The sequence below is a fragment of the Toxorhynchites rutilus genome, chromosome 3 (assembly GCF_029784135.1).
Source record: "Toxorhynchites rutilus septentrionalis strain SRP chromosome 3, ASM2978413v1, whole genome shotgun sequence".
NCBI classification, from domain to species: domain Eukaryota; kingdom Metazoa; phylum Arthropoda; class Insecta; order Diptera; family Culicidae; genus Toxorhynchites; species Toxorhynchites rutilus.
The window spans coordinates 265,709,796-265,723,436 of NC_073746.1; the positions used below are offsets into that span (position 1 = coordinate 265,709,796).

General features: G+C 39.3%; 1 protein-coding gene across 1 annotated transcript in view; it reads right to left on the reverse strand.

Annotated features, from left to right (window-relative positions):
- Positions 1-13,641, reverse strand: part of LOC129777414 (uncharacterized) — a 116,065-nt gene that overhangs the window by 88,338 nt on the left and 14,086 nt on the right. The window lies entirely within an intron of this gene.

Consider the following 13,641-nt stretch of genomic DNA (forward strand, 5'->3'; position numbering starts at 1 on the left):
GTGCAATGAAACCGACATACACTGGCGTTGGGAGAAGAACAAAGATTGCCCAAGATTTAGGAGAAAATATCACTACCACGCCAGCCGTCGGGGAATTCAAATGACTCAAATCAAATTTGAGCTTTCATTCATTGCAAGCACGTGAAGCATACTGCCAGGTGCCTTTCTTGATCGAACATCCTCGAGGATGCGGGGCGAACGTCTTACTCTAATGCAAACAAGCGGAAAATCGCTTCATAATTCGCGTAGAATTTCATCGTTATTTTTTTTGCTATCAATGTGTCTTATTCACTAAAACCGTCCGGAAGATGTTTAGATTTTTTTCGCAAGTTCCGATAAAGGAGCAAGATAACGCCTCGTCATTGGATTTATTTTTGGTAACAAATCATGATTTCATAGTATTGACTTACTCTGTTCATCATTGACAATGAGTTACAATTCAGATGTGGTGATGTCATGCTCGTATCAGTTGCTCGGAAGAATAATTAATTCTGTATCAAAATAAGTGTAAAAGCATGGCCAATGATTTGATTAACTTGACTCGGACTCTGTACAAAAAATAAGAACGTACAAAAATATTAACATTTTGAAGGTGGAACAGAAAGTTAAATCGGAAAGGAGAACAATGTCTCAACAGTGTAGGGAAGCTAGGAGGTAGCCACATCAACTTGCAGAAAGTCGATTTTGATGAACTTTGTGTAACAACGAAATGTCAACTATCATGATTTGTTCAAATCGCTCACGGTCGTGAAATTTTCATATTCAGGAAATCATTTTTTGCTCCATTCAGAACAAAACAATATATAGACTTTCAAAATATCAGGATTTAAGATATAGGCATTAGGGTCCATCATTTAAAAACGGTCCATATATTTGGCATCTTTCCATCAAGGAACAAGTGGCTCACAATGTCGCTAATCACCAACAACAGTAGGATTGAGGAAGAACAAATACAACAAAAACAGATACGAGCTAATTTTTGTATGGATTTTCGCATCGCTGTGATGGAGCAAAATCTGTTGAAAAAATAATCCGTTTAATTGCCATCCAGAGACATTTGTTCGCCGAGAGTTGTCAGCCACATTCTTCGGCTTGATGAAGATCTGACTTTTTATACAAGGGAAGTACCTTTCTTCTGGCAGGGAAAAGGTTTGTCACAACGTAACAGTGGGAAAGATTTCATGTTAAACAAAAATATCGAAACATTATACACTTATCATTCATGTCTATGCACAGTGGAACTTTTCATCAATCATGGAATACATTGATCTAGTTATATCTTTTACGGTGACTATAGCGTAATTCGTGGTCTCTTATTTTACGAATACAAAAATGATAAACAGATTCCCCAATGCCAACTAAGCATCAATCGCCTTTAAAGTACTGATATGCTCTCGTTGTGCGTGTTGCTTCCAGGTAAAATCCAAAAACCTCGTGTCTGTGATTGCATGTGAATAAAAAGGCGCCGTGTTCCGGGTAACAGCTCTTTCCACCGCTTCTGCGAAACGTTTTTTTTTCTGTACCCTTGTCAGTGAGTAGATTACACAGGTGATGCTTATCTTTTAATGCTCTTTACAGCGGCAGCTCGTCTGTGCAGGTCAGAGGTAGATGGAATCTCGAAAGTACGCATTTGGCAATCTCTGTTTGCGAAAGTCAACTCCACAACATATTAGTTCAGCTCGGGAGGGTATGCATCCATGCAAAAACGGGATCGGATGTTTCGCACACATGTTAACGCCTCAAACGAGAAAGTCTTTCTCTAGAACAAACAACTTTCACTCTAATCCATCAATTTCGCCCATGATAATTCAACCCTAATCCAAATGTGATAGAACGAAAACACATAATCAATTTTATTCGAATTTTCAAAATAAACCGATGACCGGTATTGATTCGATTCCCACCAGGGGTCAGGGGTTCTGTTGCTATGACGTCTTCTAGTAAATTTGAACGATGGATAAACCTCTGTTTAGGCTAATCAATATGTATATCGTAGGATTCGTACACTTGTACGCCACTGCACGATAAAGCATTTAATTTTGTTTTTATGAGCTCAGCATGACTCTAAAACCAAGGTTTTATACATTAATCCTTTTCTAATTATTTGTTAATGAATTTCAACTAATTACTTTTTTCGGTAGCTCGATTCATTAGTGAAAGGCTCAACAGCGAAAGTTGTCCCACTACCAATCGCTTTATCACTTAATTAGAATATGCATTATTTTACATATTCTCTTTAAGAACAACAGATAATATTTATTTAAGAATCAGAAAAAAAATGTTCCTCTAATTTCGAGTTAATACTGAAACAAATCCATTTCTATTTCTAAACGAATTTTAGGTTCTAGCACTATCAATTGAGGAAAGTCGTACCCACTTCATTGCGATGTACATCGCCAATGCTCAGAGTGAAAGCTAACTATGAATGAGAACATCGAGCACAAAGGTTAAGTACAAGTTTGTTCACGAAATACGATCCGACAGTGTCAAACACAGATTTGTTTTAAATATGAGATGTGACTTCGCGTCACAAATATTTAAAATAATATATATGTACATCATCCACCAACGTCAAGTTTGACTGTTGAGCACTAAACAGTGGGTCTCCATTATCGAGACAGCACACCCACTATACTTATCGTTAGATAAAGATCATGTCCGTTGAGGCCGTAAATCAGCACCTAGCTTTCACTGATGAAAACAGTTCCTTCCGAGAAGTTATGCAGATTGCCGAAAATGTTCGATCAACTCATCGAACAATCGGAACTTATTTTTCGGAATAACACATTCTCGTGGCGCCAGCTTCTGATGTTAGACTGAATTGATGAAGGATTATTTTCCAATGAAATTCTGTCAACAATACACGATTAACCGTTGCATCGAAACAAAAATGAGTTCGGTTTAAAACTGGGTAAAATCGTTAACAGAAACGCGGCTCTGAATTAAAACTACTGACACATCAAAACTACGCTCTCTTCGTCTCTAACACTTTCTTTTTCTAACTCCACTTCTCTAACTCCATTTTCAAATAAACCGGAAGTCGTCATCTTTGATTTAAAAATGACATCTCAATACGATATTCGAATTCCGCTGTTAAAACCCATTCTCCTGATACCCATATCATAGGTGTTTTCCATCATTGATGGTCATATCGGGTAAGTCATAAGTAGCGGGACTAAATTCATGTTATGTGGGTGCTATTCATGCTAAGTGTATTTTCGTTTGTTTACGACGAAGATTATTGATCAAAGTCATTGTGATGATTTTATGAGGATAAAGATATAGTGTTCTGGCCGAACTTTCGTGTCATTACGCAAAGGCAGAATTTAGTACTGTTTGTACGTAAAGAAGACAATCCCCTAAACGTAACCCAGGCGCGACCAATCGAGTAGTATTGGAGCATACTATCCCAGCTAGTGTATGAAAATGAAACCACCACAGCTGAACAACTCAAATCCCGTATCATCATTCCTCCTCTCTATGGGAAAAGCTGCAAAACAAATGAAAAACAAATTTCTACAATTACATAGTGACAAGCGTTGCTAGTCCATTTGATGTTTGCGTTAACGAAATTGATCATTAATTGAAAGTGGAAATGGAGTTTAATGTGATAAAACATACTTCTATATCTTCTTCTATCTACACTCTGTCCAACTTCTATAAGACCAGGTGATGATCTTGCCGCTTTGTTTCATTGTAAACAAACAATGCTTCAATTTATATTCTAGTGTGTAGGTATTGGTGACTACCATACACTGCATGATTTTCATATGTTTGTGTGCAAGCACTGAGCGTAAACGGATGTTTTCGTATTTTCAACTGTCAAGTTTCTATAAGACCAGTTATATTTTCCGTTGTTTTAATTGTGTTGATCAATTAAATCTGGCAAATGAAATTTCTCGTCGAATTGGACGATTCCATCAAGTAGTGGTCAATTATTTGACGAATCCTCAAAGATACGGTTAGAAGGAGAGAGTTCCACGTAAATCGAAGCTGTCTGACCGGGATGAGCGGGAAATAGCTAAAGGGTGTGTCACATCAAATTGCATCACGGAAAAAACGCTGTAGAAATTCGCCCAGTAGACCGATCCTTTTGAAAATTTTAGAGAGTAAAATAAAAACTATTAAACAACTTTTGGCATTTTCTTTTTAATCATACTTCGAGCCCAAGCCCGTATGCTCGCACCTTCCTCTTTACCCTGTCCATAAGGTTCTGTACAACGTCAGGTTGTAGTTTTTTTGAACAGAAATCCATTTTCTCTTGAAGTCCGCCTCCGATTTGACAACTTTTGGGTTCTTCCGGAGGGCCTGCTTCATAATCGCCCAATATTTCTCTATTGGGCGAAGCTCCGGCGCGTTGGGCGGGTTCATTTCCTTTGGCACGAAGGTGACCCCGTTGGCTTCGTACCAATCCCACACGTCCTTTGAATAGTGGCACGAAGCGAGATCCGGCTAGAAGATGGTCGGGCCCTCGTGCTGCTTCAATAGTGGTAGTAAGCGCTTCTGTAGGCACTCCTTAAGGTAAACCTGCCCGTTTACCGTGCCGGTCATCACGAAGGGGGCGCTCCGCTTTCCGCAAGAGCAGATCGCTTGCCACACCATGTACTTTTTGGCAAACTTGGATAGTTTCTGCTTGCGAATCTCCTCCGGAACGCTGAATTTGTCCTCTGCGGAGAAGAACAACAGGCCCGGCAGCTGACGAAAGTCCACTTTGACGTAGGTTTCGTCGTCCATTACCAGGCAATGCGGCTTCGTCAGCATTTCGGTGTACAGCTTCCGGGCTCGCGTCTTCCCCACCATGTTTTGCCTTTCGTCGCGGTTAGGAGCCTTTTGAACCTTGTATGTACGCAAGCCCTCCCGCTGCTTGGTCCGCTGGACGAATGAACTTGACAAATTCAGCTTATTGGCGACATCCCGGACCGAACTTCTCGGATCACGTCTAAACTGCTTAACTACGCGCTTGTGATCTTTTTCACTGACGGAGCATCCATTTTTGCCGTTCTTCACCTTCCGGTCGATGGTTAGGTTCTCGAAGTATCGTTTTAGTACTCTGCTGACCGTGGATTGGACGATTCCCAGCATCTTACCGATGTCCCGATGTGACAACTCCGGATTCTCCGGAAATGAGTGTACAAGATTAATTCACGACGCTCTTTTTCGTTCGACGACATTTTTCCAAATTTACGAAAAATTGACAGTGAAGCATGGCCAACGTGATCTATACACTCTTATCTGATTATAAAACCAAAGCTGAAGATATAATTCCTAAAAATTAAATTTCTACAGCGTTTTTCCCGTGATGCAATTTGATGTGACACACCCTTTAGAACAGGTTCGAATACCTCAAAATCGCATGTGCAAATAAAGCAATATTTCAACTACTTAACTGTTCGGGTTACAATTCGTCAAATTTTGTTAAAAAATCCTCACATAAAAAGGGGTTAAAAGGTTAAAATTCCTCATCTTACACCATATCGCATCGGAAGACGTCTGAGTTTTGCCAAAGCTCACATGAACCGACAGTGGGGCATGATATGTCATGACAAAGAATGTTTTCAAAAAATACATTTTGTATATACCATAACGGAAAGTTCTACAATGTATAGGTTATCTTCACTGACGAAAAAAGATCAATTTGGATGGTCCTGATGGTACTGGCGTGATTTACGGAAAAAGAAACAGTATTTTTCAACCAGGAATTTTGATGGAGACTCGTGCATGGTTTGGGCGGGATTCTGTGCAACCGGAAGGCTCAAAATAGCTTCCACATCATTCAAGGATTACATATATGCTCTGGAATTATCTCTCCTACCGTTTTTGCGTGGATATCGTCACAAAAAATCTACATTCCAGCAAAACAATGCTACTATTCATACCAGCAAGGAAACAAACTAAGCAATAGATTAACCCCTTGCCGTACGATTTAATTTCCAACAACAGAGCCCAAACACGAGCACAGTGAGTCGTTTCGATACTCTGCTGAGTGTGTGTATCCTACTTACGATCGTAGCAGTCCCGCATCATCACTCGCCTGAAGCATGTATCCATTTCACATCGATAGACGACGAGTGAGGTTCGATGTTGTACGTTCTGCCACAGTCTAATCGCCACGAGTGTGGTTCGACGTTATACGTGAAGGGGTTAAGGACCAAAATCTTAACTTTTTGGACTGGCCGGCTCGCTCTCCAGACTTGAATCCTGTTGAAAATCTTAAGGGGGGATCCTTGTACGCAGAATCTACACTGAGGGAAAACTTTACACCACGATTGAAGATCTCAAGGTCGCAATTTCGAAAAATGGAAAAATATCGAGAAATCCGTTCAGCAGAATTTGGTAAATAGTTTTCCAACACGAATTTCCAAGGTTATTAGTCGAAATGGAAAGGTTACCAATTATTGACATGTAAATCAGCCGATCGTTTTGATTTTTTCATTGATAATACTTATGAATTTTGAAGTGGTCTTATTGAAACTGGACAGCTGAAATTATCATATTTAAGCACAATAAATAAACAAACAACGCTTTTGAGCGAAATCGACGTTAAATATACTTTATTCTAAGCATTCAACAATGTATGAATTGAAATTCTAACTGTTTGTGTTGCAACGAAATAGAATCAGGGAGGTCTTATAGAAGTTGAACAGAGTGTATATAAATAAAAATGGATCGTCGAATGTAAGAGCAAAACTCGAGGTAGAAGTTGCCCCATTAAGGGCTGTCTCTATTCTATCATATTTTCTGTATCAAAGATATATTCCATGTAACAGAGAAACATGTTATTTGCAAGTGGTTCAAAACATCATGAACGAGGATTGTGTTTGAAAATAATCTGATATTATAATGACGAGTTTTGGTATAAGTACCTGGAATTTTATAGTAAAATGTAATTTCAAAGGGTCGATTAGAAGATCAATCAATCAATCAATGAACAGTTCTGCGATTGGACGCATGAACGTGCGCTTAGTAAGAAAACGTGATTGTTTGAAGGTATTGATAACAAAAAATATTTTTTTGGCGGGACGAAGTTTGCCGGGTCAGCTAGTTACCTATATAACTGGGGGTGTATGTCATTCCTGGGAGTAGATTTGCTGCTAAAAATAGAGGGTTGGTTCTGGATCATGGGTGGTCGGTTTAGAACCACAATTTATGAAAGTGTTGATAAAAGTTACCTTTGATTAGGTCTCTGTTTTCCCCCTTTTGTACACTAATGTATAATACCGATTAGTAGAAAATATGCCAATACAGAAGATTTTTATGCCATAAATGATCGTTGCAATTTAGGAGGTTGGGTCAAGACCACCTTCCCTTATCTATGAAATGTTTTGTCAAGCGGCACATAAAGCAAAGTGCTTTAGACGCTTTCGGTAATATGTATGCAATAAAGGGTGTGTCACATCAAATTGCATCACGGAAAAAACGCTGTAGAAATTCGCCCAGTAGACCGATCCTTTTGAAAATTTTAGAGAGTAAAATAAAAACTATTAAACAACTTTTGGCATTTTCTTTTTATTCATACTTCGAGCCCAAGCCCGTATGCTCGCACCTGTACCTGTTCGCACCTGTTCTGTACAACGTCAGGTTGTAGTTTTTTTTTAACAGAAATCCATTTTCTCTTGAAGTCCGCCTCCGATTTGACAACTTTTGGGTTCTTCCGGAGGGCCTGCTTCATAATCGCCCAATATTTCTCTATTGGGCGAAGCTCCGGCGCGTTGGGCGGGTTCATTTCCTTTGGCACGAAGGTGACCCCGTTGGCTTCGTACCACTCCAACACGTCCTTTGAATAGTGGCACGAAGCGAGATCCGGCCAGAAAATGGTCGGGCCCTCGTGCTGCTTCAATAGTGGTAGTAAGCGCTTCTGTAGGCACTCCTTAAGGTAAACCTGCCCGTTTACCGTGCCGGTCATCACGAAGGGGGCGCTCCGCTTTCCGCAAGAGCATTATCGAGCACTTAGTGAGGTTCAGAATTATCCTGTTTCCTTCGCACCACGTGTCAAATATTTCTATTTGTGTTTGAAGAAACTTACTGTCTCGAACCCGAAGGTAATCGAAGATGGTGTGGTTAATTCTCACTGATATTTGCCGACCTCCCAGATAAAATTGTACCCAATGCGATGGTCATTTTATTCACGTAGGACTACGTTTTAAAGGTAGAATGTGGAATCAAAAATCTAAAAAATGAGCATGTAAAGAAACCATGGTTGATTTCGAATGCTTATAAATCGATTAGAAACATTTCTACGAATCTATGACAGCAACAAAAAATTATACTCTTTTTGGAATCAAATCTTTCTTTTTTCTTTTTTTTGCTTTTTATAAGTCGACAGTTCGACACGTTTTCTAGCTCCAAACAGCTTTTTTGCAACATTTCGGACTGAGAGGTTGAGGTTCTGCTTGAAAGCGCTAGTCACTCTGTTTGTCGTCACTGCGGCTATGGCTTTCGATTTCTCCCGATTCAGGCATCCTGTCTGTCAAAAACATTCCTTTTATTTCGTTGTTGACAATCAATCCGACCGCTTTCAATGATTTCGCTAATGTGTGAGTAGTTCGAATTTTCGCGATACACGACCAAAGTTTTGATGCGTTTGTCCTTTTTGTAGGAAAATTTTTTTTTACGTAGGACTATCGTTGATTTAGTAATCATTTGTTTTTAGTTGCATCTGAATCAATTCTGAGTGAACGAATAAATGAATATTTGGGGGACTTCGAAAACGAAAGCGTTATGTTGGAGGCACAATATTCAGCAAAAGAAGCAATCACACAAAAGTTGTATAATACATAATACATTGCTTGTATTGTGATATGACAAGCTACCATTTGTATTCCATTTACAATAGACAAAATATCTATTGCATCAGATCAGTCAACATAATTTCTGCGTTCGCTCATCCTTTCTCACAACAACCATTTCTCGTTTGAGAAATTTTTGAGTAAACATAGTTTGCCAGTGCGCGTAGAGCAGGAATTCCTTCTAGCATCATTGCACCTCTAATAAATTGCCGAAAGATTCTCTTGGTCGCTTTTTCAGTGGCATCACTCTCCATCTTAATATTACGTTCCCCATATATGTATTTCGAGCTTCTAACCGCTTCACTTCCTCGAATGCACTTGCCCATTCTCCTTTCCCTTTCCTATACATAAGCAGAACTTACCACACAATGAGATCAGTTCACTGCAGCAGCTACGCGAGAGAGCACTCATAACAATTACTAGCAAAATATTGAAATTACAATTCTTGACACGCAATATAGCTCTGCTTGGAATGGTTATTGTTATGCAATACAATTAATTCTGATCATTCACAAACACAACAAAATATATAAAGCAATGGCAAAAAATGTGTAATGCAATGGTTTTGTATCCCAACCACACATACAAATCTTTCTGATATCATATAAATGTTTGCAAGGGTCAAATGGGCCGTACCACTTACAGTGCGGCTCCAGGCGATTATATATTCGTCCCACACTACTGTTATATATTTTATAACGCATAACGCATAAAATCAACAATTCATACAATCTCCACACCGACGACGAATAGGAGGCACAGTAAACATTCGCTAACTGAGCGAAAAGGGAAGACCAGTTATCGACATTCGCGTTTTAACTGGTTCGACATTTGAATCGTCAAATAGAATCGAGGAGAACTTAAATGAATTGTTTGATTCGCGGTGATCATGAAATTGGATAAACAAAAGGTATCCAATGGATGTTTCGCATTGAGTGCGACAACAGGTATGAAATATAATCTGAGGAAATTATTTTTCTGTAATTTAATGAATGTTTTTGTCATGCGAAAATAATGTTTATTTTCATAACATTTCAAATCACATTCGAATGCCCCTTACAGCAAATCTTCCATTTGAATATGGCGTCGATTGTTCACGAAATTCTGCTTTTTAACTGGTCCAAGGACCACTTAACGTTCGTCCAGTCAAAAAGCAGACCAGTTAAACCAGGGCCAGTTAGTGTACTATTCACTAGTACTTTTTTTTGCTCTACAATATGCTTGCTTCTTGCATATTCTGAAGATGCATTCTGTGGCGAAGGAAATTGTTCAACACAGTAGCAAAATAGAAACTGAGATTGGCCAGGGCGAGATATTTAGAAAACTTTCGCTGACAGCCAACGACATGCATCGATAAATCTTCACTAAGATGGACTTTCAAGCAGGTACTCATATTTAAAGATTTTTGTGATTTCAATAGTTTGCTTTCGGAGCAATTTTGAGATATTGAAACAAGTTTTGGGTCAATTAGCTTAAAAAAACAGTTTTATTCATACACTCATATTATCTTTCGAATGAATTGATTGACATACCACTTTGTAGAACCGACAAAAAGGTGTTAACGCACGAAACTTTGCACCCCAAATGCAACGCTCTTGTTTCTGATATTTTAAACTTACACTCCAGTACAGTTTCAAATATGATGTGATGCAAAATACAGAGGCACTTTAAACCAGACGGCATGCAAATCGACGCGGTGCCCCAACCGAACAAAATTGCACTACACAGTGCGAATCGCTCAAAACCATTGTGTGTGACATAAGCATTGAGAAAGGCTGCTGTTTGAAAGCTGGAGCGAGACGACTTGAATGATGATGATGTTTTGAATTATAGAGGGTTTTAAATTCATCAGTTAATTCGCCTCTAGCCTTGATAAAGACCAATTGTGAAAACCCAACTAACCACTCGGCCTTGAGGAAGGTTATTCGAAAGACTCGCTGCCGACTGGTCGCTAGCTAGATGATTGATGAATTGTGGATACTGTGTTTTGAAATCTTGGTTTGGTTTGTTTATAAAGGGTGTGTCACATCAAATTGCATCACGGAAAAAACGCTGTAGAAATTCGCCCAGTTGACCGATCCTTTTGAAAATTTTAGACAGTAAAATAAAAACTATTAAACAACTTTTGGCATTTTCTTTTTATTCATAATTCGAGCCCAAGCCCGTATGCTCACACCTTCCTCTTTACCCCGTCCATAAGGTACTGTACAACGTCAGTTTGTAGTTTTTTTTGAACAGAAATCCATTTTCTCTTGAAGTCCGCCTCCGATTTGACAACTTTTGGGTTCTTCCGGAGGGCCTGCTTCATAATCGCCCAATATTTTTCTATTGGGCGAAGCTCCGGCGCGTTGGGCGGGTTCATTTCCTTTGGCACGAAGGTGACCCCGTTGGCTTCGTACCACTCCAACACGTCCTTTGAATAGTGGCACGAAGCGAGATCCGGCCAGAAGATGGTCGGGCCCTCGTGCTGCTTCAATAGTGGTAGTAAGCGCTTCTGTAGGCACTCCTTAAGGTAAACCTGCCCGTTTACCGTGCCGGTCATCACGAAGGTGGCGCTCCGCTTTCCGCAAGAGCAGATTGCTTGCCACACCATGTACTTTTTGGCAAACTTGGATAGTTTCTGCTTGCGAATCTCCTCCGGAACGCTGAATTTGTCCTCTGCGAAGAAGAACAACAGGCCCGGCAGCTGACGAAAGTCCACTTTGACGTAGGTTTCGTCGTCCATTACCAGGCAATGCGGCTTCGTCAGCATTTCGGTGTACAGCTTCCGGGTTCGCATCTTCCCCACCATGTTTTGCCGTACGTCGCGGTAAGAAGCCTTCTGAACCTTGTATGTACGCAGGCCCTCCCGCTGCTTGGTCCGCTGGACGAATGAACTTGACAAATTCAGCTTATTGGCGACATCCCGGACCGAACTTCTCGGATCACGTCTAAACTGCTTAACTACGCGCTTGTGATCTTTTTCACTGACGGAGCATCCATTTTTGCCGTTCTTCACCTTCCGGTCGATGGTTAGGTTCTCGAAGTATCGTTTTAGTACTCTGCTGACCGTGGATTGGACGATTCCCAGCATCTTACCGATGTCCCGAATTGACAACTCCGGATTCTTGAAATAAGTGCACAGGATTAATTCACGACGCTCTTTTTCGTTCGACGACATTTTTCCAAATTTACGAAAAATTTACAGTGAAGCATGGCCAACGTGATCTATACACTCTTATCTGATTATAAGCGAAAGCTGAAGATGTTGCAATTTGATGTGACACACCCTTTAGTCAATGAATAGAATACGGGGGAGCTAAGATTGCAATATTATCTCTATCCACATTGTCCGTAGAACGAATGCTGCAATTGCATTTCGAGCGACCAATTTAAGCCTGTTATTAGCAGTGATATTTTAATATTGTACCTCCCTCATACATACAAGAACACGATATGAAAATGTGTATTCTTCCAATTTTCCTTAATTCAAATCTTTTATGGGTTAGGGAACCGTAATGTATAAATTCCCGAAGAAAATTAAAGAATTTACGAATTCAAAACAAAAAATATTAACAATAAAACTATTTCATAGAAAATCGTGACCAGTTTTCTGATTTGGTACCATTACTGAAAGACGTAGTCTAATGTCAAAAAAAAAAAGATAATGATATCATATTTATATTTTCATATCGATATTTTCATTTTTATTTACTAATGTCGACAGGATTAGCCCTAATGTTCGGATTAAATCTATTTAACCTTCCTATACTCGCGTATAGGTCTGACAGACCGAGTTTCAATGAGGTGGCTGAAAAAAAAATATTTTCTGGAGTTTTTTCACTCAATTATATCTTTTTGTTTGAATAAATACCAATAACGCCTAAAAATACACAATAGCAATAACACTGAGACGTACACAGTCCAGAGTACACGAATTACGATTTTTCGCGCGAGTATAGGAGTGTTAAAAGATATTTAATCTACTAATACCACTTAACTAGACAACTAACTAATGTGTAATGTCTAATGTAATTACACATTACGTAATGTGTTAAACACCGTTATTCTCAGCTCATGTTTCCTAAACGATTTCTTAAGTTTTCGTGATTGTTACACATACAAAATGGCAATGGGTCATGTGGGCCAACCAAGAGAGTGAAGGACCGCATGCGGCCCGCAGGCCTTAGGTTGAGTATAGCTGATCCAAAGAGTGGCCGTCATAACAAGGGTGGCCGTCTTCTCTCGCCTTCCCCTACACAAGTGAATCAATTTCCATTCTTTAGGAAGACAACATTGATTTATATTTTTTATCGAATATGTATGAATGAATATTCTTATCATTCCCAAATGAAAGGAAAATTTAATACACTTATCATTTCCGAACGCTTCACATTAACGGCAAACAATAATCAAGTGAATGCGACTCTCAATAAAACGCACAAAATGAAGGATTGAATGTTACATAACAATCACAACCACCATGTTTGTTCCCTTTATAGCTAATGAGCCAATCTCATTCCCAAAGCGTACAAAAACATGTAATTAACGTAGCAAATGTGTTAGCGTGAAACAACCCGAGCAGAATCCAGTATTAGAATTTCGATTCGTAATGATACCCCGAGGTATACAAGTTCTTCTTCAACCACGCTGTGCAGTGAGATTTTACTCAATAGATTTATAGGTTAAATGATGTTACAAATGAACATCTATAAAAAGCTATATTGCTATCGGTAAAACCCTTATTTTTCATGTATACCGCAATAAATTATAACAACAATTTCATTATGAATAAATAAAATTGAATTTCGTGTACAAAAACACAATCAATCGATTAATTAGCTATTAACACCCATAGATTTATCTTCGTCTACAG